Here is a 25,474-nt window from a genome sequence, read left to right on the forward strand (position 1 = left end):
TTTGAATAATGATTAAGGGTTTTTCAAATTCAGTGATTATTATGAGGGCTGAGCTTTCTTTCAACACACAGTTTGTAGGGAAAGTGAGAGCAATTCCTTCCAAACTTTGCTCCCTGCTGTAGAGCCCATATGGGCTCATTTAATCTGAATCTACAAACACAGGTCAGTGGGAGACAGTAGATGATTTCTCCTTTTCCTTTTTTTTTTTTTTTTGCCTGAAGTTTGCAGTAGTGCCGGTGGAACAGTAACATGAGAATCCATGGAAGGAAAAGCAGTTGATTTAGCCCAAATTTCTGGTGTGGCCTGTGAGATATCTCCCCCTCAGCTCTGGCCCTCTCCCAAGAAATAGCACAGCACCTGAAGCTTGGTCCTGCTGCTGGTGCATCCTCTGGGATGTTGCAGCCCTGGGGAGTTTGGTGGTGCTCCCCAGACCTCATACATGAACATTGGGTTCTTCTGCAGGGCTTCTTCCTCAGCAGGGCTGAGGCTGCCCTGCTGTACCACTCACAACCCCAGCCTTACAGAGCAAAATGTTCCTGTCTGGAACCAAGAGATTTGGATCCTCCTGCTTTTGCCTGTCTAGTAGGAGAGTTACCCAGGGCAACCTTGCATGCAACAAACCTTTCCAACACCTTTCTTTTCTCCATTTCTCCAGGCTAAAGCCTGGCACACAGTCCTATGGTCAAGCAGTTCAGAATGGGTAGCTTTAACCTGTGACAGGTTTAAAGAGCATAAGTATGGGCTCCACTGGAAAATGCAAAGTGTCTTTGCTGAACTGAATAGTCTGGGTGTCTTGATAGTACAGGAGATCATTATGCCTGGCTTATCAGAATAATTACACTATCAATGACCTTGACTAAGAAGGTCAGATCCTTTCTGCTTATCTCCCGATTTAGTGTTATCTTTTTCATGCACCTTACGCTGGCACTTAAGTAATCCATACAATGCAATTAGCAGGGAATGGCCATGAGTTTTACCTTCAGAAGTGGGGAAAAAAGGTAGAATTTCTCTAGTATACTTGACTATTCACTAATTAGCTCCTGTTGTATCGTTAACATCAGATACTGGCCTCAGGAAATGAAGGGTAGCTGACACTGAAAACAGACCACTCAGCATTAATTTGCATACAACCAATGCTATCTGCAAAACTTTCTGTCTCTTCTTATAATGATTTATCTTATAATGTGCTAATCATCTCAGGCATTACAAAAACTATGAGGGGATTCTTAAATTAATATTATTGTTGTTGTTATTTTTTTAAAGCTCTACTATTAATTGTTAATTCACAATTCACACTCCAGAGTGAGAATGCTAAGAACATACTGTTTCAAAGAGCTGATTGATCACATTGAACTTACTGTTTTTTAGAGAAATTGTGTGGAAATGCTGGACTTTAATCACACCAAGTGCTATACAATACTGTGTGCTCTGAAACAGCATGTTCATCATTGATCAAACCAGATCCCCACAATGAAGGTGTCTGTATTTCAGTTCTTTCTGTATAACACAGATACTATCATCCCCTCAACTCACAAAAAGGGCAATGAAAATTAATTATTTTTTTTCAATGCACCCAGGTGTTAGTGCAATGAGATTCTAGTCCTCACCCCCTCCCAGCTTGCTGTAATATCTGATTCCTTTCCCTTTTACTTATTTCTATTTTGATCTTAGAAGTCACCCTTTAAAAAAAAGGCATTTGTTCAAAAGTCCTTACAAAAATTAAGAATAAAAATGTTGCCCAATATCGAACAATTCTTTTATGAATAATAAAGATTTCCATTTTCAGTTTAGTTAACCATCTTTTGTGAATGAAATGAATGTGTTATATCCATTTTAAATGGTCTGAAAAATTCCATGTTTTCTAAAAAACTTCTCACTTTCTATTTGACAGAAAATTGTGTTAAATTCAGCTTCAGGGAGGAAAAACCCCACACCTCAAATATCCTAAAAATGGTTACAGCTGAGTAGGCAACCCTACTTGGTAATTTGGTAATAAAAGAAAAGCCCCAGTTCAGCTGGGAGATTTAATCAGGGTCCTGCTTCAGGTGAGAAGAAGCCTCTAGAGTTTGCTTTTGGGAGTAAAAGGGTTTCTATTTTAGCATTTGAAGACTGCTGTGGCCTGACCAAAGGAGGGCAAGAAAAGGCTTGTTATTGTCTTCTTTTTCTTTGTGTGCAGTTGTACTATTTTTTCTATTTAATCTGTGGAGAAAAGGTCTGGCTAAGTAGAACGGCTCTGGCATTTATTGTTCTGTGCTTGTTAAGTCCTGTAACAAATCTCAGGTGGAATGAAACAGCATAATCAGTCTTGGGAGAAATATGTCACCATTTTTCAGCTTGAGATGCCTGGAAAAAGTCAGGAGATCAGTTTGATTTCAACTTATAATGAGATTATTTTTAAAATTTATTTTCTGTTGTTTTTATTGGAAATTGAGTTTTAGTATTGTACCTTCAAGGGCTCTAATGTTTTGATTACTGTCTTTACCAGCAACACATGGCTACATCATGAGTTTCTAATTAACAATATGTGCCAGCTGGAAGAGATCTTCCTTTTCTTCGTTGCCTCATATCCTGTGCAGGAGAGGGGCTTTCTGTGAGTTTGTGGTGGGTGATCAGAGCAGGTGCTTCTGCTCATACATGTTTGTGCTCTCTGCAAGCAAGGTCCAAGCAGGAGACGTGAGAGAACTGGAAAGAGGCCCCCCCCTATGACTGGTCTCGGCATCCAGAATCTACAATTCGAAGAAGCTAAGTGCTTTGTCTCCCTGCTCTCAAAGTGTTTCTTTCAAAGGCTAAAGCAGCAAAGGTAAGTCTAGAGTGATGAAGAGAAAATAGCTTCTGTAGCTGAGCAGAAAGGGAATAAGGGAGACATGATGAGTTTCCTTGGGTTGTAACTGTAGCAAAATGACTGCAGCGGTCACCCTTTCTGAAAGATAATTTTGCATTTATTTATCTGTGTAAAATGGTTTTCATTTTGGAGTGTTTGCACAGTTGCCATGCAGGCTTATGCTTATTTTCTGACTAGTTGTTAAATTGGTAGACTGGCAAGATGTGAAATTTCACACTGTATTCTCAACTTGATCCATAATTTTCCAGTTATCATAACATCAGATTAGGAAAATATAAAATTAAAATGCATTCTTATCTAGGAGGACTAAAACAAGAATACAAAAGCAAACTAGAAAAGAGCCAGTGAGAAGTGTTGTCCCTTAACATCCTAGTTCTACAAACTCCTTTTGAAATACAAGAGATAAATCTAGGTATTGGAAAGTCAGCTTAGAGAACAGCTGTGCATTAAGAGATGTCTAAGCTGCTTTCTCTGCAGAAGTAATAATAAACCTTTCCTATTAAGTTAATACTATTAATATAGCTGTAGTAGATTTCAAAGTCTAGATGTAGGAAAAGAAGTGCTTTGTGTCTATGCAGCTACAAACAAATATTCCCAAGACAAAGCAAGAGGGAGTTCATGTGTTTTGGATCACAGATGTTTTAACTCTTCCCATATGCTATAATACAAAGGGATGTGAAGATGGCTATTCTTTGATTCAGTTGTGTACATGTGTAAAATATGTTTGCTATGTAGAATGTATATATGTGTAGAATCTCATATTTATTTGTATGCATCAATAGGCATAACGTTCCAGCAAGGGTCTTTGCCCCAGGGTCTCCTTACCTAACTTGTCATTCCTTCCAGCAGAAGAGCTCTCCCAGCACTCAGGGCTTTGATGGATTTCTTTTCCCTTCCATGCTTCGTTTGTTCTCCTTCCCCAGGGTGTATGCAGTGGGTGATGAAGTCTAAAATGAAGGATGTGCCTGGCTTTCTGAACATGCTGGTGCAAAAAACTGACAAGGAGGATGCTTGCTAGCTCTCTCTAAAACTTCTTCCTTTACTGTTCTTAATTTAAGATGTGCAATGCTACCACCTATTAAGCTTTGTTCTAAAGACAGATGGTTTTGGGTAATTAAACTTCCTATTCCTCAGAATTAAGTGACTGAAGTGTATAGATCACACCTAGGGGGAAAAGGGGTGTTTTCTGCTGAGATATGTGTATCTTATGATAGTGATGTAAATTCTTATTTAGCAGATGCCATTTCTAGTAATGAAGGGGTCACTATTGTCTATTATGCCATTTGGGGAAATCATGGCTCTCTTCCAAGATTATTTGTGCAAAGATATGGTGGAATATAACCTACTACCAGAACAAAAACAGAGCTTACAGAATACATGGAAACAGGTCCTCGTTCCTCTGTGTTAGCGTTTACTGGAAGGTGCCACCTTTTTCCTTTCCAAGGACAGATGAGATCTAGGAAGTCAGCAAATAAAGTGTCACAGTACATGTCTTCCCCTTTTCTGCCAAGGAGTCCTCAGAGCTCAGAATCACTGTATTGCTGCACTGTTGTTGCTCAAAGGCAAGGTTGCACTAGACCCTACCAGGCAGGGAAGCTGGATATTTTTTTTCCCTACTGGTTTAAATTTTAGATTATGAGCTGCTATAGAAAATACCACCTCATCTAAAAATTCTGGGCAACTTACTGTGTACGATGTTACGCACTTGTACCTCATGTGCTACAGGCTACTTTACACAGAATTGTTTCTTCAGCCTAACAGATTAATGATTGACAATTAAATATATACCTGTAGGTATAATTATTTGGTCTCATTATTTTAAGGTGACTTTCATGAGATGATGATAACTTCATTGGAAAGAAAAGGTATTCAAGAAAAGACCAGATGTTTTATTGTCTTAATTTGAAGCCTGTGGATCCACAGTCAGAAACAAACAAACAAAACCCCAAAACCCAAACAAACCAGTGTATCATGAGAGAGGTACTGAGGGACTGATTACTTCGGTGTTCCTGAAAATTGAAGGCTTGCCACAGGAATCCAAGGGGTTACTGATGTCAGCAAACTTTCCTCAGCCCCCTCAGAGCGCAGGGAATGTAAGTTGGGGACAGACATTGCCACGGCTGCCAAGTTGCCCTTCTGGAGGCTGGAAAGGAATTTAGGAGGAGCTAAGCAGCAAACATGAGATTTTCCTGCCAGGTGGCTGGGCATTTAGATGATGCTGGCTCTAAAAATAAAACTCTTTGTTTCAGGTGATAAACAGCTCATAAAATTGAATATCAACTATCTGTCTGTGGTAGTGATCTGTTAGGGTAATATGTGAGAAGATATTCTTTTCTGTAGCCACAGGAAAAGGGGAGATAAAGTGTTAGGAAATGCTGGACTTGAATTATGGCTGTGAATGTATTTTGTATATTCTGTATAGTAAGAGCAAGAGTCTTTTGCCAATCTTAATGTAAAATTTTGACCTGGAGTCAATGTCAGTGATTCTTGGGAGACCCTCTCTGCAGTCTGGGAGGCTATCAATGGAATAGGTTAAAGCTTTTCTTTAGACTCTGCTTAGATATTTTGTCTTTGACTTGATAAGTCAACATAGAAAGATTTAAGAATTAGAAATCTTGTTTTCAAGTGGATTTAATTGGTACAATTAATTATCTCAGTGGAGGTCTCTAGATTTTTACATTGTGAAAATTTTTTCCATAAGGTTATGGACCTGTGTTTTTCTGAGGTTTTCTCATTTCCATCTCCTTTCTCCTGCAGAAAACATAGATTGCTTTCCCTCCCTGGCCCCCTGCCTATTACTTATTAAATACAGCATGAAAAATGAATAGCATAAAGGTCGAAGTAGTCTGAGTAATCAAGAAAGCTAATTATGAATTTTTGTATTTACTTTTAAGAGCAATTAGTCATTAGAACAAAAATGCCTGGAGAAAAAAAAAATTATTTTCCTTCACTTGACCTCTTTAGGTCTGGGTATATGTTTTACTGTTCAAGCAAAAGCTAATTTTAATGTAGACATTTCTAGATTAGATTTTAATCTAGTCTGGTAAACTAAGTGAGCTCATACAAGGCATTTAAAATAACACCTCTTAGGCAGTGAATTTAGACCTATCAGTGGTAACATTTTGCTCTTTGATCAGTGAAGGTAATCACCAGATTGCACTCTTGGAGGAGGATTAAATGCTGCTTCTTGTTCTAATGAAAATAGTTGACAGAAGGGTGTAGTCATCTACTGTGGTCAGTAAGAGCTTATAAAAACCAATTGTCTGTACTCGAGATTCAACAGGAAAAATATCATGTGAGATGGCTTTGGCTAACACAGGAGGCTTTCCTGAGCTTGGGGAGCAAAGGCTTTGTAACAAACTCTGAATTAGGTTTTGCAGTTCTGAAAGGATGATTTAACTCTGTTGCCCAGTTGAAATATTTTACTATTCCTGGGCCATATCTGGGTAATTTAATTATTTTTTTTTATGTTATGTTTAATGTTCATCACTGATGGCTAAGATGGGGTGATGGGCATTTTAAAGGTACTTGGTGTTTGTCCCTGTGGAATGAGATGCAAAATCTCCTTTGTGTTGTGTCAGCACCGCCATGTGTCACATTGTCACTGTGCTATTTCATGTGCTGTTGACCTCTCTGAGAGCGGGCAGCGGAGATTCAGTGTTGAAATTCCCCAAGTCCTTTGGTCTGTGCCAGTGCAGTGACAGCTTTGTGGAGAGGGAGGGCTTGGGGAGTAGATCTTCAGCTACAGGATGTGAAAATGATTTAGTTTTCTTTTGTGTAGACAAAATGCACAATTTCTCTACATGTTTCTATTGAGCAATGCAGCCAGGCTCAGGGTAATTATTTTTGTGCTTCTTTTCTATACTGAATACCATCTGCTGCTGAATGAACTGTGTTAAGGAAATTTTTGGTTTATCTTTTGTTTAGCTGATAACATCTATAGTTAGAGTTGACATGGTTCTTATTGACTGGTAGATTAATTTCTGAATGTATCAGGTGAAATAAATCCAAGCCATGTAAATGCATATTCAATGAGAGCTGGAGAAAAGTGCCTACTCCTCTCTGATAGGCTGGAACAGACCTGGGAAGAAGCTGAGTGTACTTTGGCAGAAGGGCTGTAGCAGGTGCCTAGAGCACTTCCTCCTTTTTGATAGGGCACCCTGCAGCAGAGAATTATCTCGAGCGCAGCATAGGTTCCCACTGATGAAGCAGCTTGCCACTGGACCCAAGCATTTTCTTACAAACCCAGTTCTTCCCTGTCCCATTGCAGACATAAAGCACCATCCAAAACAAACCCTCCCAGCTTTGGTCTCTAATACAAACATGATTTCTGTAAAGCAAACAAAAACTTATGCTTCTGTTACATTGCTAATGGCTGTTACCAGAATTACCTATGTGTGGGTACAGGGATGACAGGAAGAAGCAAGAAATGCTGTACACTTGCATCTTCTGTGTCCAGCCTCCTCCCATGCAGAGACTCCCTTGCAGCCTCCCAGCACCTTGTGCTGACAGTCTGTCTGCCAGTGTCTGTCTGCAGCTCTTTCAAGGTGCCTTGTGCTCCTGGAGATCTGAGGGACAGCCTCTGGCTATGCCAGGGGTCATGCTTGAGGCAGAGCTGTTGTACAGTCTCCAGGCTTGGTCTCTGGGAGAGCCCTGGGGAAGTCTGATGTGATAAACATGCAGTTTTTATTTATTTATTTTTTAACTTCCTTGGAGAGTGCTGGGAGTCAGCTTGCTCTGGGAAGTCTGTGAATGGCTGATATTGCTAAAGAGGAGACTTGAGCTCAAATTGAGGTTTTCTAGGCTCACTGTGTTGTTCACAGGCAGCTCTTGGGTAAGTCCAGAGTTAGGTAGCTCAGGATGGCTCACCTGAGCTTGCTCTCATGGGTCAGTACTTTACCCAGCTCTCTGCATCTGACAGTACAGTTGTTCACTTTGGTTTTCCCTACCAAACTGCCTTGCAGTGGTCTCATAGTGGAGGTGGAGTAAACACACCCAGAATTATCTATTGTTAGTGGGCACAGGGACTTCCAGAGTGCTTATGTCTTCTTTGGATAGATAAAAAAGAAACTGCTCAGTAGTTTTCAATAAACAAAAATAAGCTGAGGGAAAAAAACAAATTAGACTCAATTTCTTATTTTCCAGCTCCTGGTAACACTTTCAAAGTTGTTTTGTAATGGTTTACTTCATCTTGTTCAGCGTGTATGATGGGATATTTCCAACCTATGATTGTGTGGGACTGAGTTAGTAACATGGTGATCTAAACCTTGGCTGATTTTTTTTTGTATGCCATTTCCTGCCCAAAAAGAGTAAAACCAGAGGAATTTTTACTTTTTACTGTTAGTTTCATTCAATCAATGCAAAATTGCCTGTCACAGAATTATTTTTAAATATGCGGCAGTATCTTTGCCCAGCTAACAGAGGTACCCCCAGTCCATGAAGACCACTGCCAGTCCAGACCTCTGGACCCCTTCTTCTGTTTGTAACCACAAATCACCCTGCAGCCATCTGCACCTATCAGCTCATTTTTAGAAGTATAAAATGGAGTGTAAATGGGTTAAGTGAGATACAGGCCCATCTTCTTATGTGCTTGAAATAACAATAGAAGCAGTTGAGTGCATTTTCTGTGGATACACTTGGTCTCATTTATGTGTGTTCTTTACTGGCAATTGCTGCTCTGCTTTGCTAAAAAGATGAAATACAAAAATGCTCTGTCAAGTGTCATCTGATTTACAGTGGATAGTTCCATTGTAAGTTGAGAGAAGACAGACTCGGGGCTTTATGAAAAGCAGAATATTGAGTAGAATGAATCCCAAGGACAAGTGTTCATTTGTTTCTATATCTAAATCATGAATAAGGCACAACAATTTAAATCTCCCTTCTGAATGAATCTGATATGGCTCTGAAACAGTACTGATAGCTATGATCTTTTTCTTTCCCTTCAATGCCTAGGTGAGCACTGTCTTTATTGCCCTTTGTGCTGTTTAACTACCTAGTGGTATTAATTGCTGTCCTTTAAAAATAGATTACATGAATTCACATGTCCTGGATTGGCTCATGTGGTAAATCCATCCACAGCTACAAGAAATATCTGAGTCTGTTTATGAGCCCTTAAGTGCCCACAGCTATTGACAGTGTATTTTAATGCAGCAATTACTATTGTTGTTTATTCTATTACATTGTTATTAGGTTCCACAATTAATTAATATTAACCTTACAATAATTTTCTAAACACCTCTGATATTGGCAATAAATATATATGGATGGATTAATAGTGATCTGGAAAAAAATTAAGCCTTGAGCTTTCAGCAAAATGACTTGAGAGGAATTATGAAAACACCCTCCACTTTTTAAAAAAAACTAATGTGTGTGCAACATTTTACTATTTAACAGACATGCAAATCAAAAAGAAAGTCCTGGCACAAGGTACAGCCTTGCTCATCGTGAGCTGGTATCTACATGATTTTTTTTTTTTTAATGTGGACAAAACAGTAGATAGAAGCAGCCACTATTTAAGATGATTTGAAGTTAGCTGAACAATAAAGGTCACAGGGAAAGGAGTGACGTTAAGTTCTAAGGAAAATAGGGCTGGTACTTGAACTTTGCTAATGAAGCAATTGTCTAAAGTGTGGAGGCCAACACTAAAGCAGAAGAAAATTGGCAAAGAACATGGAAACAAAAACCAAGGCATTTAGCACAGCTTCTGTATTTGTAAGTCAGAATACAAAGCAGCTCCTACTTTGCTCAGGAATGGGAGGAGATACTGGGGCATTATTTTTTCTGCAGTTATTCCTGCTCCTTCCCGGCAGGCATAAAGGATGTTTCAGTGGGCTGGGCTGAAGGGGAGTTGGTAAGAGCAGAAATCATGCAGACTAAATCAAACGTCACCTCCTGGGACCTGCAGTTTAAGCCAAGGGCAGATTTGTCTCTGGAAACCTCAAATATCAGGGAAAACTGAAGGAAGGATGTCATCTCTCTTGCTCCTTCTAAACACCTGCTGAGTCAGTCCAGCTGGCACAGTATTGAAGGCACTGAGAATAATCTCAGTTGTTCAAGTTATTCTTGTATAGTCTGAGGAAGCCCATGTATAATGTAATCATGCTGATGATTTAGAAAAGGGAAAAGATGAAACACCATTCTGAGCATTCTTCTTAAAAAAAAAAAAATCTGTGATATCTATCTTCTTAATTTCCTCATGCTTCTTAATTTGCATGTCAAATAAAACCTCCCTGATTTTGATGACGCTGCAAGCATTCAGCTCTGAAGACAATCAGTGTAAATTGTCACACATTATCAGATAACCAGTGACAAACTACCTAACCATGTGCTTCACAGCCTAATGTGTAATGATTTTTCTCATGAAATTAAGAAAAATCGAGATCACCACAAAACTGTGCCTTTTGTTTGGGAACACATTATGTGCAGTGCTGGAAAATGAGAGTTGGGTCAGGGAATGTGACTGAGCTTCCTGTTCCCTCTGCCTCTAAGGCCTATTTAGCCTTGAGACATTTACCATATGCCACAGATTATTTTAACCATGAGCGCTCCATATCTTTATGGATATGGAGCTACCACTGGGCTTTCACTGTTACTGGACTTTCAAGGTTATTTTTCTGAACCAGTCAAAGAATTATGCTGATATTGCAGACATGCTGATCCTGATCTTAGTGATGTTTTTCCTTTTTATTTTTTTCCCTATGAATAAATTAAAGTATCTGTGAACAGCCATTGGTTACCTTGCAGTGTGAACTTGAGGCAGAGAGAGCAGAGTGTGTGCATGTATATATTGCCTGGCAGGGGGTATGTCTTCCTTTAAACTATAGGAAATGTAGATATTGCATTTTCATATTAGGCACATCGAGCTCAGTTATCCCACTTGGTGAGGTGAAGTGATCCATACTAAAGGTATTTTTCACCAATATCTTTGCAAATGTCATAGAAACCATCTCTTTATCGATGGCAATTATTTTTTCCCATTGGAATGACATCCCAGTCTTATATGACAAAACAATAGGAAGGTGCGAAATTGGTCTTGTCAACTCTGATAGACTTGATTGAATGCACAGCAACAAAGAATAACTAAACATATATGCTTTCTTATCCTAGGATATTTTTTGTTTGTATCATGAGACATAATTTCACTTTTCTCTATACTGTGGTTAGCAGAAAGCAGGAAATATCTCAGATATACAGTGCTATTATTATTAGGTGTTACTTATAAACAAGAGTTTGTATTAGTTTGATATGCTGATACAGCATTTGTTAGAATTTTTTTTTTTCTCCTAAGAAAGACATGGTCAGAATTCTTTTTCATAAATGGGATTTGCAGGTGCATGTTGTATATCATTTAACAAGGTATGAAAAGATGAAAAGCTGTGTACAGGTTTTACCTCATTTGAAAGGTAAGCTTGGACTGCTTAGGCCCTTGCTTAAGGTTTGGTAACAAAAAGCCATATGAGAGACAGCTTTTTTTCTGGCCTATTCCAGAATTTTCTGAAGGGCCTCCTTCTTTTGTCCTTCCCTTGTCTGAGTCTCAGGTCACTTCCCCATGGCTGGAGGGCTCCTGGAGAGCCCATCACATGAGGCAGGAGTGTTCCTCAGACATCCAGCTTCAGTACTTTATCCTTCAGCTGCAAGGGGGCCAGGGAACTACAGAAAAATAAAGTAAAATGTTTGCCAACACACTGCTGTCATTGTGTGAGTAGAATGCTCAGCTTTGTGTTGCACATACACCTCTTCTCCCTGTTGATAAGAAATTATTTGGATGCTAGTGACTTGCTGACTGGAGTTGAGAGCATTGCTTAACAGCTCCTACCCACAGATGCTGGATTTTTCCCTGTTGTCTGGATGCAAATACACTTGAAACATTGCAGAGAACCACTGTGAAATTTTGTTTTGAGGGCTTGCCTCAGGTGCTGCCTTCAACCTGTGGCTCAGGGTGAAGGAAGAAGGGGACAGTGAGGAGCTGTGCTCACACACCCTTTATCAGATGAGTGTTTAGAGGAGAAGGCAAGCACTGAGAGCCCATCAGGGTAAAGCAGCCCTCCAGCCCCTCGGGCTGAGCAGGGCTCTCCTCTCCTCTCCCCCTGTGCCCTCAGCCTGGCCTCTCCCACGGGGATGGGAGGCGCTCCAGTCAAAGGGATGGTGCTCACTTTCCCTGCAGCTGGACAAACTGGAATGTCTGGTTCTGCCCTGGTTCACACGGGCTGTTCACTGAGGAGATCAAAGCTATTTACTTCTGGCACAAGACTTGATACAGACTCTTGTGGCTCTATGGAAGCAGGGCACGGACGGACTCTGACCATTGCAATAACCCCAGATCCACCAAGATCTCAACACCCCCCACCATGCCTTTTGGGAAAACAGTCTTTATTTTATCTAGCAGACCAACTTTCTCTACCAAGTAGTTTGTAATGATCAAAGACATAGAATTCTCTTGAATATTTTTTATTTTTGAGGTTTTATGGATTAAGGAATATCAGATTTTCAGGCATCCATGTGAAATAGTTGTGAAACCAGATGATCAACTGACTCATTTAATGTTATGCCATAATGCATGGCTCGATTCAGCTTTGAGTTTTAGCTGTGTCTACCTGTAGTTATAACTGAGGGGTGAATCACTACCTCTTGGTCACTGGCCCTTTTGGTGTTGCTTGGGATCTATGACTAGGAAAAAAAGTTTTGTCCAAGTTAGAAACTTCCTGTTGTTTGGTCCTAACCTGTTGTAGTTAATTATCTGTGTACCTACCATCCTCGTTCAAATAGTTTTATTTGTTCATTTTCCTTACTTTCCTAAGAATTTTTGCCAGCTTGTGAAGAGGCTGGTTAGTTCACAGCCTATCCCCCACAGCTCTCTACCACATCACAAGCTCTGTCATATGTTAGGGTGACTGGCACTGAGTCATACTTTACTTTACCTGTACTGCCTTTTTTCTTCCATAATCAACTTTACTCATATTCTTTCCTACCTTTTCTTTATTTCAAGTAATAATTCACATGCTAATGGGATTTTGTTTGAGCCTGTTGCTAGAAGAGTAGCTCTCAGCTGAGGTTTGTCTATACTTTCCATTGTAAAGATCAGTTTAGATTTGAGGGATTTTGTTGTTTGGTTTTTTTTTCTCCTCAATTGCTGATGTGGCAATGAGCAAGCAGTGTGCTTCTCTAAACCCCTTGTGAAAAACTGAGTAGGATGTCTGTACTATTTGCAGTAGTTTACCAGAGATAAAAGCAATGTTAGAGCTCTCATGCTAAAAGCATTGCTCTCTCCTCTGCCTCATGATTCTATCTGGCAATCGCCCTTTGAAAGGGGCTGTTTTGACATCTTAGAGACAAGTGTCTGTCATGGTCAAGATGCTCCGGAGTGCTGCAGGACTTGCAGAGTAGCCAGGGTGCCCAGCACCACCATCTCAGGATTTCCACCTGTGTCTGAACACTCACTGTGTATTCAGCATTCAGGCCTCAGTTGGGCATCCAGGCTCCTTTGAAAAAAGGTCAATAAAGTTAAAGAAAAGATCGTCTCAAACCAGGAAAAGCCATATTGCTTGTAACAGCTAGGAAGTGACTATTAAAAGAAAGAACTGGGGTTTATTTATGTGCCACCCTCCTCTTCCTTGGGGTCCAAAGTGTGACCCTTTCCTGGGGGTTTATTCCAAAATGTGGCATTAGTTAGGTGCATCTTTGAATGGCCCTGCTTTGAGCAGGATTTTGTACCATGTGTCTTTCTGAGATCACTTCTGACCTAAATAATTCCTGCCTGAGGGGAACTGGGTGGAGGGACATGGAACAACATTGCCTTGTTTCCAGTGGCTGGGACTAAAGCAGCAGCATGTGAGAGACCCAAGTTCACGTTCCTGTCCTGCCTGTTTCACAAAAACACAAATCCCTCTGTTCTACTCCTCAAGGGGCTGTCCTGACAAACAGGTTAACAGGTACTCCAGAGAGCTCAGGTCTCCTTTGGTTTCTTTGTCTGGGGAGTTTACCTTGAGAAAGAGACAACTGGATGTTGGGTCCATAGGTTACTGCAATTCCCTGCAGATGCAAAAGACTGGGTCAATAAATGTGGAGTTATTTGTGAAGTGTACACAGGGAAGAAGAGAAAATAGCTTTCCAGTTAATGTGCTTACCTGAGTCAACAGCTGGGCTGAGGGGGATCTGAATGTGGTTCTCAGGTTTCACTACAGCAGTAGATATTTTGGTATTTGCTGTGCCTACAAAGATTTCAAGCTCTTTGGGGAATGTCCCTATGTATGCTGTAAACTGCATATCAATGTCAAAACCATGTTTACAAACCATGGTAGCAGCCAGCCCAGTACTGAGGAATAACTGCAATCTCTGGAGGAATCTGAAAGGTACCCTCCTTTCTCCTGGCAAATCTCACCCTTGCAATGACCACCATGAGGTCCAGGAGGCTTTCTGCCTGTTTTTATTTTGTTCTAATTTTGCTTTGGGTTTTTTTTTCAAGAAAGAAAGTCTGACTCTACAGTGTGGGGAGACTTCCTCCTATAAATACTGCAACTGTGGGCATAAATGTGTTTTGCAACCAGTTGTGAACATCATCTTTTCTTCACCTGCTGGGTAAATACTAGAATCTGAGCTTCTAGAAATGTGTGCTGCAGTAGGTAACAGCATATCCCCACAATATAAGATTGATCCAAATAATCCTATGTAAAACTCTAAACTTCTACACATGTGCATACATAAAATTCTATTGATGTAATGGATTTTCTACTGCAAAGGAAAATGTTTGGTTTGGATTTTTTTCCCCCACTCTGGTTTGCAGGAATAAAATATTTCAGCATGCATTAAGAAGCATGCACTTTAATTGTAAGTCAATTGACTAGTTCTATAAAAAGTAAAACCACTTTTTTCAGGCATTTCATTAGAATAAAAAGATCTCTGCTGCAAGAAGAGCTTCAGCCCTCAGCCCAACTCACATGCTTGGCTAAATTAATGAGAGAGGAACTGAAATAAGTGAGTCTGGATCAAGTCCAAGTCAAAATTAGACTGCAGTGAACCCAACATTGAAGTCAAAGGTAATTTTCCAATTGATTTTGGTAGATACAGGATGTTAGAGCCAAGAAAGATGCTAAAAAACCTGACATTTCTGTTAGTAGTGCTGTGTTGAGGATATACCTGCTTCAGATTTTGCCACCTATTTTCTGCACAGGGAAGGTGCAGGCTCGGATGAAATGGTTGAACCCAGGATTTAAGGGCTGAAACTCTAAGGCAGCATCCTCTTAGGAAGCTGGTTATGGAATTCAAGGTTCTAATGCCAAACTGGCTGTTCTAGGAATGCACTGTTAAATACCTGATCACTCTTCTGCTGAAACAACCCAGGTATTTCCATGCTAGAGCACATCCCGTGGCATTATTTCCCTTGCTGTGAAGAGAACCTGTGAGGTCCTTTTAGATAATTGGGTTGCTGGGCTTTTTCACACTAATTAAACAGAAAATGTTTTGAAGTGAAGTCAGTCACTCTCGCTGGCAGGTTGCCATGTGAAATGGTGCAGGGGCAGACGCCCTCACAGCTCTTCACTGGCTACAGCGTGCAGAAATTGGTAGGAAAATGACTGAGTGGAAAATGGCCAGTTCTTTGGAGATGTAAGAAACAGCAACATTAAGCCAATAAAAATCAACAGTGTGATTTTTTTTTTTTTAATATGCAGCTGTAATTATTTTCCACTAAAGGAGGTGAGGGGGAAGCACAAAGCCTGTGATTCCCGTTGGCAGCAGCCTGCCTAGCAGAACGCCTGCCTCCTCCTCGCTGCCTCTCACAGACACACATCAAACAATTGCATTAGCACTTCTGCTGCCTTTCTTCTCCCACCCTCTTTTTTCACACTCTTTAAGAGCTAAAGCAGAGTGGTGTTGATAGTTGAGCCTAACAGTGAGTTTTGTTTGAACACAGCTTATCCTATCAATGATAATTCAGAAATTTCTGCACGCATTTTGAAGGCAAGTTTAAGTAATTTTTAAAGATGCACTTCTCCATTTGCAAATAGTAAATAATTTGTTCTGTTTAGTGCTTCTCAAAGTGTGTCTTTGTGGAAAAGCTTGCTGTGGAATGTTGGAATAGGATAAAATTCTGCCTCTAATCACAGAGATGGGCTCTATGTGTTTGTGGATTTAGAATATGTGGAGTTGTAAAAGACATTTTTATCTTTTATGACTTTTTTAAAATTAAAAGGCCATCATTACAGAAGAACAAATTTTAATACTTCATCTTTATTGCCACACTTACTACTGTGGGAGCAATTTTAAGGAATGGTAGTTCAGTAACTCTAGGTGCTTTCTGCAGACAACTGCCTTTTTTTTTTCTTTACATGTTTTTAACAGTTTTTGGATCAGGCCCCAAATATGTGTAATTAGCTTTTTATAAAAGCTATTAGAACGTAATAGTCCTCCCATCTGGATTTTATGTTCTGGCTATTAATGCTACGGATGCTTTAAAATATACAGCTCCAAGCCCTGCTCTGATCCTATTAGCTAAGGCCTAAATTCCATTTTATTTTCGAAGAGCCATGGAGAAATTCTTGGGATTTTAAAAATGTACTCACCTTAGATGGGGAATGTGTTTAATACTGTGGTTTTAGATAATTGACCTAATGATATGAGTCCAGTGCTGCTCCTAATAAAATTACTAGGACCTTTGCCAACAAGTTCAGCATATACAAGTTTGTGTTCTTCATGTATGTATTAGCAAAATACATGCACATTTGCTTATCAGCTTCCCTGGCAAGCTTTTTCTTTTACTAAATCAGTGTGTCTTCTACAAGGGTTCGAGTGTTGTGGTCTTACATAATCAGATGAAGATCATACTTTCTAAATAAAATCTGTGGCTATAATTTGGTATTTTGAGTGGTCCCACTTTTGCAAGAGGAAATACAGACTCAAAACAAAGTGTAGTCTTGAAAAGAATGTTCATTTCAGATGGAGTATTTGTGGAAATCTGTGGGAGTTAGTATCCAATTCTGGTATTTTAATAGGATTTAGGTTCCTAGCTCCTATATGGTCTCCAGAATCTCTGACTTATTTATTCTCCAAGATTTGCAATGAAGACCAGAATCCTGCTGGGCTAAACCACAGACCCAGTTACAGTTTCTGCCTGAAAGAATCCTCTGTATATTGCTTCAAACATAGGATCTGGTCAAAGCACAGAAACCACAGGTTTGTGTAAAAATGTCCTATGCCTACATGATAGAAAAAAAAATATTTTGTCCTTCTATAGTATTTTGTTTGATTATTTTTTAAAATAATCATTTAATGAATAGAATTACCCAATAATTTTTATTTCAAAAATTAATTCAGTATCTTGGAATTAACTAAAGGGCATATGATTCCTCAGGTTTCATGGCAGGTATACAAATGTTTATTGAAGAGTGAAGCATTTAGGGACATAAATCCATGCTGCTTGTTGAGGCATAACTTACTGTTCCCCTTGGGAGGGAAAAACACACTGCACTTCTGTGTGTGTGTCTTAATGAAGACATATTTAATATACTGGCATGTTTTACTTGCTGCAACACTCAGATTTTCTTTTTCCATTTTTATTTAAGGTCAGTTCCAATGGCACTAAGATGCCTATGGTCCAGATACTGATGTGTTAAAGTAATCTGAAAATCTGAACACTAAATAGAGCCAGTAAGAATTACATGTGTTTTTTTCTTAACTATTCTTTACATGTATCTCAGAGGGATCCTATTATTGTCTGCATATGGTTTGAAGATTTTAATGATAAATACAAAAGTATACTCCAGGAAGAGTAAATAGGGACACAAAAGTCAGAAAATGTTGTGATGTGTCAATTATTGTCATTATATATTAGAGAAATAAGTTTAGTGTTTCAAACAGTTTTTGTTAATTATTTGCTTGTCAAGGGTCTCTGTCTGGTAATGTTTGGGCACTACTGAACTCCACCAATTTCTGGTACCTTTCTACATGCATCCTCTATGTTTCTGCACTTGCTAAAGCTTTTGAAATCCACACTACTGAAAATGTGTCTGTTTATTGGCAGTTACCACATTTATGTGACTATAAATAGCAAAAATTAAGAAATTACCCAGGGTGATGTTAACAGACCTTTCTGGTGTCACGCTTCAGGTCACTTAAACCGATCACTGAATAAACTGAATAGAAACTTCCACGGGAGAAGTGCAGTAGGGAGCTGGTGCCTTTTGCTGAACACCAGACTTGTCCTGTTAACATAGATTCTTTTTTCCAGATGCATGTTTCCTAGGAAGGGATATGTGCTTTAGGGACCTGAGCCAAAATACGAGCCTGTTCAAATATTCAGTGCATGAGGCAACACTCAGCATTTCTATATTTGGGGAGGTGTGCTGATTTTTTTTCTCATACTGGCTATGGTGGAGCTATACGTCATGGGTGCTTGTGATGTTCATAAAAATAATACTGTGTAATAGAGTGTGCCACAGAGTAATAAATATCCTTTAGGATGTAAGACAATGCCTAATAAATTCATTAAGCAGACTAGATTTCCAGCCCCTAGCAGCAGAGCTTGCACTTAAATCAAAATAACAACATGCATTTGTCTTTGATAGAGACTTGGAAAGAGACTTCAAAATGAGAGGTCTGAATAAAGAAAATGTCCTTGCTTTCATAAATACTAAGTATGAATCTAGGCATAATAGACATGAATGTGGAAATGGAGGCATCTTAGCATGACTTTGTGTCTCAGTTTGATTGCAGTGAGGCCTGGTGGCTTGATGCCCTCTCTCCTCGAGCCTTGTGATCACACCAGCCAGTGCAGTGGCTGATGGAACAAACCCATCCCTGCTGTAATAGAAACCTGAAGTGAAGTGCAAGACACTAACCTCTTTTAGTCTTTGGTGCCAATTTGGATATTTCCATGCAAATGCTGCCCTGTAAAAATGCAATCGCACATTTACATAGTCCTGTCTGAGACTGCATCATGCGTGGCAGCAAATACCAAGTAAGGGTGGTGCTGTGGGAAGGGCAATGAGGTGAGCTAAGAATCTTTTTTTCTCTAAGCCAGTTCAGCAAGGGACTGCCAATTCAATACTCTCAGTTGTTTTAGTCCTGTAAGTCCATTCTCTAGCTGCAGCCTCAGTCAGGGCACAGGAATGTGCACATTGATTATTCAGACACACCATAGAGCAATAGTTCATACATAATCTGCCTACTGCATAAAAAAAAACCTCAAAGTTTTGGTTAAGTCTAAAAAGTTTTAATTTTAAATTGGGCATATGTTTACTCTTGTATTGCCATTTGAGGTCTGCCACAGGTTGGTTTGTGTGACTACTAGAGATGTAAAAATTCTGGTTTTACCTATGCTTGGGGAAATATGGAGCTGGTGTTTTATGCAAAGACTAAATCCTTTGCTTCCCTGAAAAAGCAATGGTGACCATCCAAGTTCAGCTTTTCAAATTCTTGTCAGTGTGATCACTGCATGTAGAACCTTGAAATTATTGTGTATTTATTTCTAGTCTGTTTTTTAGGTAGATCCCTATTCCTGAACACCAAGCTGAAAGGCTGTGTGGAAGAACATCAGTAACTGAATGAGCTTATACATTTTTCGGGGTGTTGCCAAGATGCTGGTTATTGATCATACAAGCTAGTTGAATAGAATAGAATTAATGATGTGTTCTTCTGATTTTGGCATTAATTCTTTGACCAATATTTGAAGACTTTGTAGATGTTCTTTACTAGGAGACAATTTTAATTTTTTAATTTAACAATCTAAAGGATTAGATAAGCAAATGTTTTCTGTGAAGTCTGCATCAGTTGATAGGCACATGAAGAATATGGGTATTTCAGGGGAGAAGTTAAAAGTACAGCTGTAGCAGTGAAAAGGAGAATTTGGAAGGTAGTGCTGGAAAGCTGGCTTTGCTCTGCATGGGTGAATGGTAGTGAGAAAATCCTGTGGTATGGAGTATCTGTAACAGCTGCAACAATAGACTAAGGGCCCTGTAGCCCATCTGTGCTGGAAGCCTTTCCACTAACTGGTCTTCTCGGTGTTATTCTACGTAATCTATGTGCGCACCTTATATGTTTTGGTGTATTAATGTTTACAGCTGGATATTCTACAGTCCTTTGCATAATCTCAGATGATGTCTACCTCTCTTTTTATGGTTCTTGTCTCTGATCTTTTGTCTGCAAACAGAGAAGCTGCTGCTCACTAAACACATGAGGAAAACTTTAATAATTCCATATGAACTGAATAACTTGAGGTGATATTTTGGCCCAAGGCAAACCAAATTAATGAGAGTTAAATGCAGAATTTGCTCAGCCCTCCCAGGTTCACTCATACTGAAGAAAGCTCCTGCTGTGATGATGTATGGAAGTCACAGATACCATAAAATGCAGCACATATTATTTTTTGGTACAGAATACCATGCTTATACGATGTTTTTAATGCTAGCACTCAATCTATTACAAATAGAAATACAGTTTTCCTTTTCAGCAGATTTCCTTCCTTTTCCTATTTGGTACAATGGATAAATAACAAAGCTGGAAAGAATGCTTGTCAACTTCAATTTTGCTAAGCATGTAAATGCTAAAAAAAAAATCAGTAAAAAAATCCCTAGACAAACCAGAATATTTCCACAATTTAAGTAAGAATACAAAGATGAACAGATTTACAAATATTTTACAAATAAAACCTGGTAGCCTGCAGAACCAAAATATTTTGTCATGGAGATCCTCCAAGTGGAAGGATTTAGAATGAAAAGTAAAACCTCATTCACACAGACTTCTGTTGTTCAAACAAAAAGGCATGGAAACACATAAGGCAGCCATTGGAGGCTTTTATTAGCTGCTGTTTGTGAAAATACGATGCTCAAGTCCTTTGGAGTCCTTCAGGTTTATGTATCCATGTGGAGCTTTGGGGATTGCACTGGAGAATCAGAAGTTTGCTCACCTACTTCAGGACTAGATCCTCAGCCAGCGTACCCAGATTTTACTGGGGAAATAGGCTTCTGAGTTGGAAGCATTTTTTTTCTTTACTAAGAGTTTTGCCAGTGAAACACTGAACTAAATAAACAAAACTTCATTCTCCAGTTATGGCATGTTTCTCTATGGGCATGTAAACAAATTTTACCGCTAATCTAATTTAGATGAACATCAGAGCGGATAAGATTTTTACGCTTTTGATTATACTGATAACAGCAAAGCAAGCAGCTTGCATATTGACAGTGTTTGAAATCAGATTAACCAGGTAAATATATTCACAAAGTTGGTTTGTTGAAGATAAATCTTTTGGTGCTCCTCTGTGGTAGTTATATGTTCACTGGCATCACGTTTTCCAGCAATGATAATATCTGCATTAACTGTTTGAAAGGAAATAGTAAAGCCAAAATAGATGAGCTGTTCTAAAAGACTAAACAAAGAGAAAAGTAGAGGTATGGGGATTGATCCTTTTTTAGTGCCAAAATGGAGATTTTTTCATCAAAGATAATACCATGTCTGTTATCTCTCCATGGGGAGTCAAATGACATTTCTTTGTTCAATTTACTAAACTGAATTTTGAAGTGTAAGGTGCATTTAACTTACTGAATGAATAGAAACTCTGTGTTTCTAATTGTAATGGTCCTTCTGGCTTCAGTACTGAAGGTGGTTATAGCTCTAGAAAGTGGTATCATTTTTGCCATTGGTGCTGAGGGAGCCAAGAGACAGTGTAAATCAATTTACAGCCTATTTAAAAGTGGGGAACAAAATGCATGAACCTTAACTCAAAAACTACTTCAGATTATTATTATTTTATTATTAACTGATGTGGACTTCAACCTCCTTTGAGGTTTCACTGTTAGCATGATAAAATTCATAGCTTTTAACAAACTGTCTGGTTTCAGTATTTATTCAGTACATTACACATACAAGGAACCATACAGCAAGGGGAAGGTCACTCGATTAATCCTCCAAAGGTGTAAGTGGGTATGATCATATGCAATACAAAACTAATAGATATTGATTAGTGTGACAATGCTTCACTGAGCAGATGTCTCTCGAAAGGAGAGTGGAAGCAATTTGGTACTGGAGGCTTTCTTTGTCCTCTCCTCTGATGGTAAGGTAAACCAGGACCTGGCCAGAGAGCTCCATGCTCACTATGGTATGACAACACCCTTAATGCCAACCTGGCTCAAACAGTACTGTAAGAAAAACATTTAGTAAAGTCCATACATCCCCTGGCCCTCCCAGGATGTCTCAGTGTACCCCAGTGCCAAGGTAAAGTTCTCCCAGCCTGTGGTCATGAGTCACTGATGGGCATACTTAGCCCCTCCAGCATACCAGTCCTCCAAAACTGGTTCCTTTCAGCATTATAAAATGCTCTTACAAAACAGAAATTAATCTGTTTTATCCCCATGGGCTGTTTATAGCTCTGGCCAGACCCAAAATTCATGCAGTTAGGAAGACAACCACTGCATATCTGGTCCATTGAATAAGACAGACTAGAGCTTCTCTGTGCCCTGAGACTTCTCTTGAGAACAAAGAAATGCTTGTTTGGTCAAGGGCTGAGACCTTCAAGAAGATCACACAGGGGTACATGCTCAACCCTGATGGACATAGCTTTCAAAACCAATTTGATCTCGCATGTCTCAGCTTCCCCTGTGCCTGCCTATGCTGGATCCATACATGTGGAAACAAAATCACAAAGGGACAGAAGTGTGAAAAACATTAATCCATCTTATTTTTTGGAAGGAGACAGCATCAAGCATGGGAATAATGTGAAATCCTTGGGCAGGCAACAAGGAATGAATGTCAACAGAGAGAATACAGAGAGCAGACCGCTTATGCAAGGGAATCAGACATATCAGTTGTAATGACTTTTATGACACACATCTTAGTGAATGAGAATGTCTTGATCCTGGTGCATCTGCACCTCTGAATCTGACATTTCCTTTTAAGGCCTTGTTGTGGTAGCAAAATCTGATGAAGATTATGGTGAAACACCCTATTGTAGCCTCAAAGAGAGGCCTTCTGCTGAAGTCACCAGGGCCACACCAGTAGGAAACTGGAGGGAAGAGAGAAATAGGTTACATGTGCTTAGGGAGATCTGGGGTGTGGTGACCACAAGTGATCCTCCTCCAGGAACTCCCATAGCTATCTTCTGGGGCCTCAGGTAGCAAACCTACTTCAGCACAGGTATTACTCAATGCTTAAGCTTATGACCGTGTTTAGGCCTCTTTTGGTCCCTCCTAATTCCCTAGAATTTGGAAAAGGTGACATTTTTCCATACAACCTCTAGCTGCTGTCTCTGTTGTTTGTCAGTCTGTGTCACTGGACTAATCAAAGCCTTGACAGCTTCAATGGAAGCATCACTTGTGTGTCTGGCAAGTCTAGTTAATCACAGGGGTTTTTTTTCCCTTTCAGAGTAATGGCAGGAAAGAAAAGTGATAGAAACCAGAGAGCTTGAGTTAACCATTAGGAGGCTCTGTGAATCTTCTGCTTGAATGCAAGGATGAAGGAGGGTAGGGAGAAGGAGCGCAAAAATCATACAAGACTCATAGGAGATGCCTGATTCAGCAAAACACAGATTTCTCAGCCTCTACAGTCAAGGCTGACTCAACACAGTGGTTAAGTAGGCCCATAATTTCACTTGTGACAAATACCCTCATCTTCATTGAGACGACTCATGCCCTTGCAGTTGCTTAACTACTTTGTGGGTTTGTGAACCACCTACCTCTCAGTAAAGTCATCTGGTTACTGCACACTCTTGTTTGAAATTCCCACATTGTGAGGGTAGGTACTTTCAATAATGAACACTCTTGGGGCTGTGTCACATGAAATCTTTTGCCTTTTAAATGCAGATGACAGGTTACTAAAATTGTTTCTCTCCACCTACCATTTTTTTGCAGTGCTGCTATGTGCTGCATATGCCAAACTTTCTTCTGTGACAGTAAAATATTTTATCTGGTTTAGGTCTATTATCTGGGCCAAGAAGAAACAGAAATGCCTTCAGATTTGCTTATCATATTTCATTGAACAATCCTGTGAACATGCTGAACAGGTTGACAGTTATATTTAAATACAATTAGGTGTGGTGAACTCACTTGTTTCAAAGTTTAGTTTTGTAAACATATAAGCATTCAGTTTCTTGTTACTTTCATACCAAGTATGACACTGACCTCTGCATTCTCACAGAATTCTTATTCAGAATTTCAGTGGCCCCTCATTGTTGTTGTTAAATTGTACATGTGTTTTGTCAAAATCACACATACAATTGACATTTTTACTCAAAATTCTTCAGAACTCTTTGACTCTATTCTGGATCTGCATTTTTCTGTAGCCTAATAGTTGAAAGTTCTTTGGGTTGCAGTTGCAGCATAAGCAGAGGTTACAGAATGAACACACTTTATTCTTGTTCAGCCTGAAGTCTGCAAAGTCCATCTGTTTGTTCAGTGCAAGGAGTTTTATGTGTGTTATTTTTTGGTATGAGAGGATAGGGCACGTATCTGCAGCCTGTCACTTTTGAGCCATCAGTCATTTTACTCAATTGTTCTTGATGAGGCAAGGTAGCTTATGTTGGTGGGTGATACAGGAGAGATCCTGTATAAATTGGCAAAAAAAGGTATGAAAACTCAGTCATACTCCTGAAGTATTAGTCACAGAGAACACGGCTATTTCTCTGCTTTACCTCATCCTTCTGCATTGAATAAGGACTTTAATTCATTACATCTAAACGCCATGTATTTGACCTCTGCCCTCGCCCGATATTCCAGGGAAATCATTCCTGCCCCTAGAGCGGTGCAGCCGAGACCTGTCCTTGGTGTGGAGCTGCTTCTTCAGCGTCGTTTCCTTATTCCCTCCCTAGGACCAGCAACGCACCGGGACGGCCACGGAGCAACTGGGAAACAATTACAAAAGACGTCTCTGGAAAAGAGGACGAGGAAGTGAAATCAGAGGGCTCCGCCGTCCTTCGGGAAAGGGAAAAAATACATCTAAATCCCTGAGCAGATGGTGAGTGTAAACACACCGGAGGGAGCTGAGCTCCTCCCGGGGGGAGCTCGGACTTTCTCCTCGCCGCTGCTCGCCTCTCGCCTGAGGAGGCCGGGGGAGCTGCCACGGACAGACACGGGGAAGCACACACACAGCCGCACGGAGTACACGCTCATCACCCCTTAGACAGACAGACAGACACCCAGGGAGCGAGGCAGGCCCGCTCCGCGCCGCGGAACACGCGCCCCGCACCGGCACACGCGCGAAGCGCCGCCCCGGCCCGCCCCCGCATCCCTCCCTCCTCTGCTGCCGCCCTCCCTCCTCCCCGCCCGCCGCGCACACACACGCACACACACACACCGGCCGCAACATGACGGGCGGACGGACAGACTGACAGACCGGGGCACCGCCGCTCCGCACGGATTATTCTCCCCGCGCCGGGTGACGCGGCGGAGCAGCGAGCCAGCGGGGCGGGGGCGGTGCCGCGCCGCGCTGCCAGGAGGGTCCCAGCCCCCGCCGGCAAAGGGCGAGCGCGTCGGGCGCTGCAGGAGCCCGGCCAGGTAACACGTCCCTCCCGGGCGCTATTGCCGGGCACAACCGGGCCAGGCCGCGGGGCGCCGCCGGGTCCCGGGCGTGCGGGTGCCCTGGGGCGGCGGGGCCGGGTGGCCCCGCTTGGCAGGTGCCGAGGTGATCGGGCGGGTGTCGCCCCGGGGCGCGGGC

The 25,474-nt window shown here is 40.6% G+C and overlaps 1 protein-coding gene across 8 annotated transcripts in view; it reads left to right on the forward strand.

Annotated features, from left to right (window-relative positions):
- Positions 1 to 2,614: 2,614 nt before the first annotated feature.
- The window catches only part of CCSER1 (coiled-coil serine rich protein 1), a 626,891-nt gene continuing 604,031 nt past the window's right edge, over positions 2,615 to 25,474 (forward strand). For 5 of the 8 annotated variants that reach the window (XM_039710729.1, XM_039710733.1, XM_039710734.1 and 2 more), the window contains exon 1: positions 25,090 to 25,314. The gene's annotated coding sequence lies outside the window, so the exon portion shown is untranslated. Of the gene's footprint in view, positions 2,801 to 14,724; positions 14,875 to 24,629; positions 24,776 to 25,089; positions 25,315 to 25,474 lie in introns of those variants that run through there. The other 3 variants (XM_039710731.1, XM_039710730.1, XM_039710732.1) reach the window with 2 other exon arrangements.

This window comes from Passer montanus, unplaced genomic scaffold, assembly GCF_014805655.1.
Source record: "Passer montanus isolate IOZ18808 unplaced genomic scaffold, ASM1480565v1 scaffold23, whole genome shotgun sequence".
NCBI classification, from domain to species: domain Eukaryota; kingdom Metazoa; phylum Chordata; class Aves; order Passeriformes; family Passeridae; genus Passer; species Passer montanus.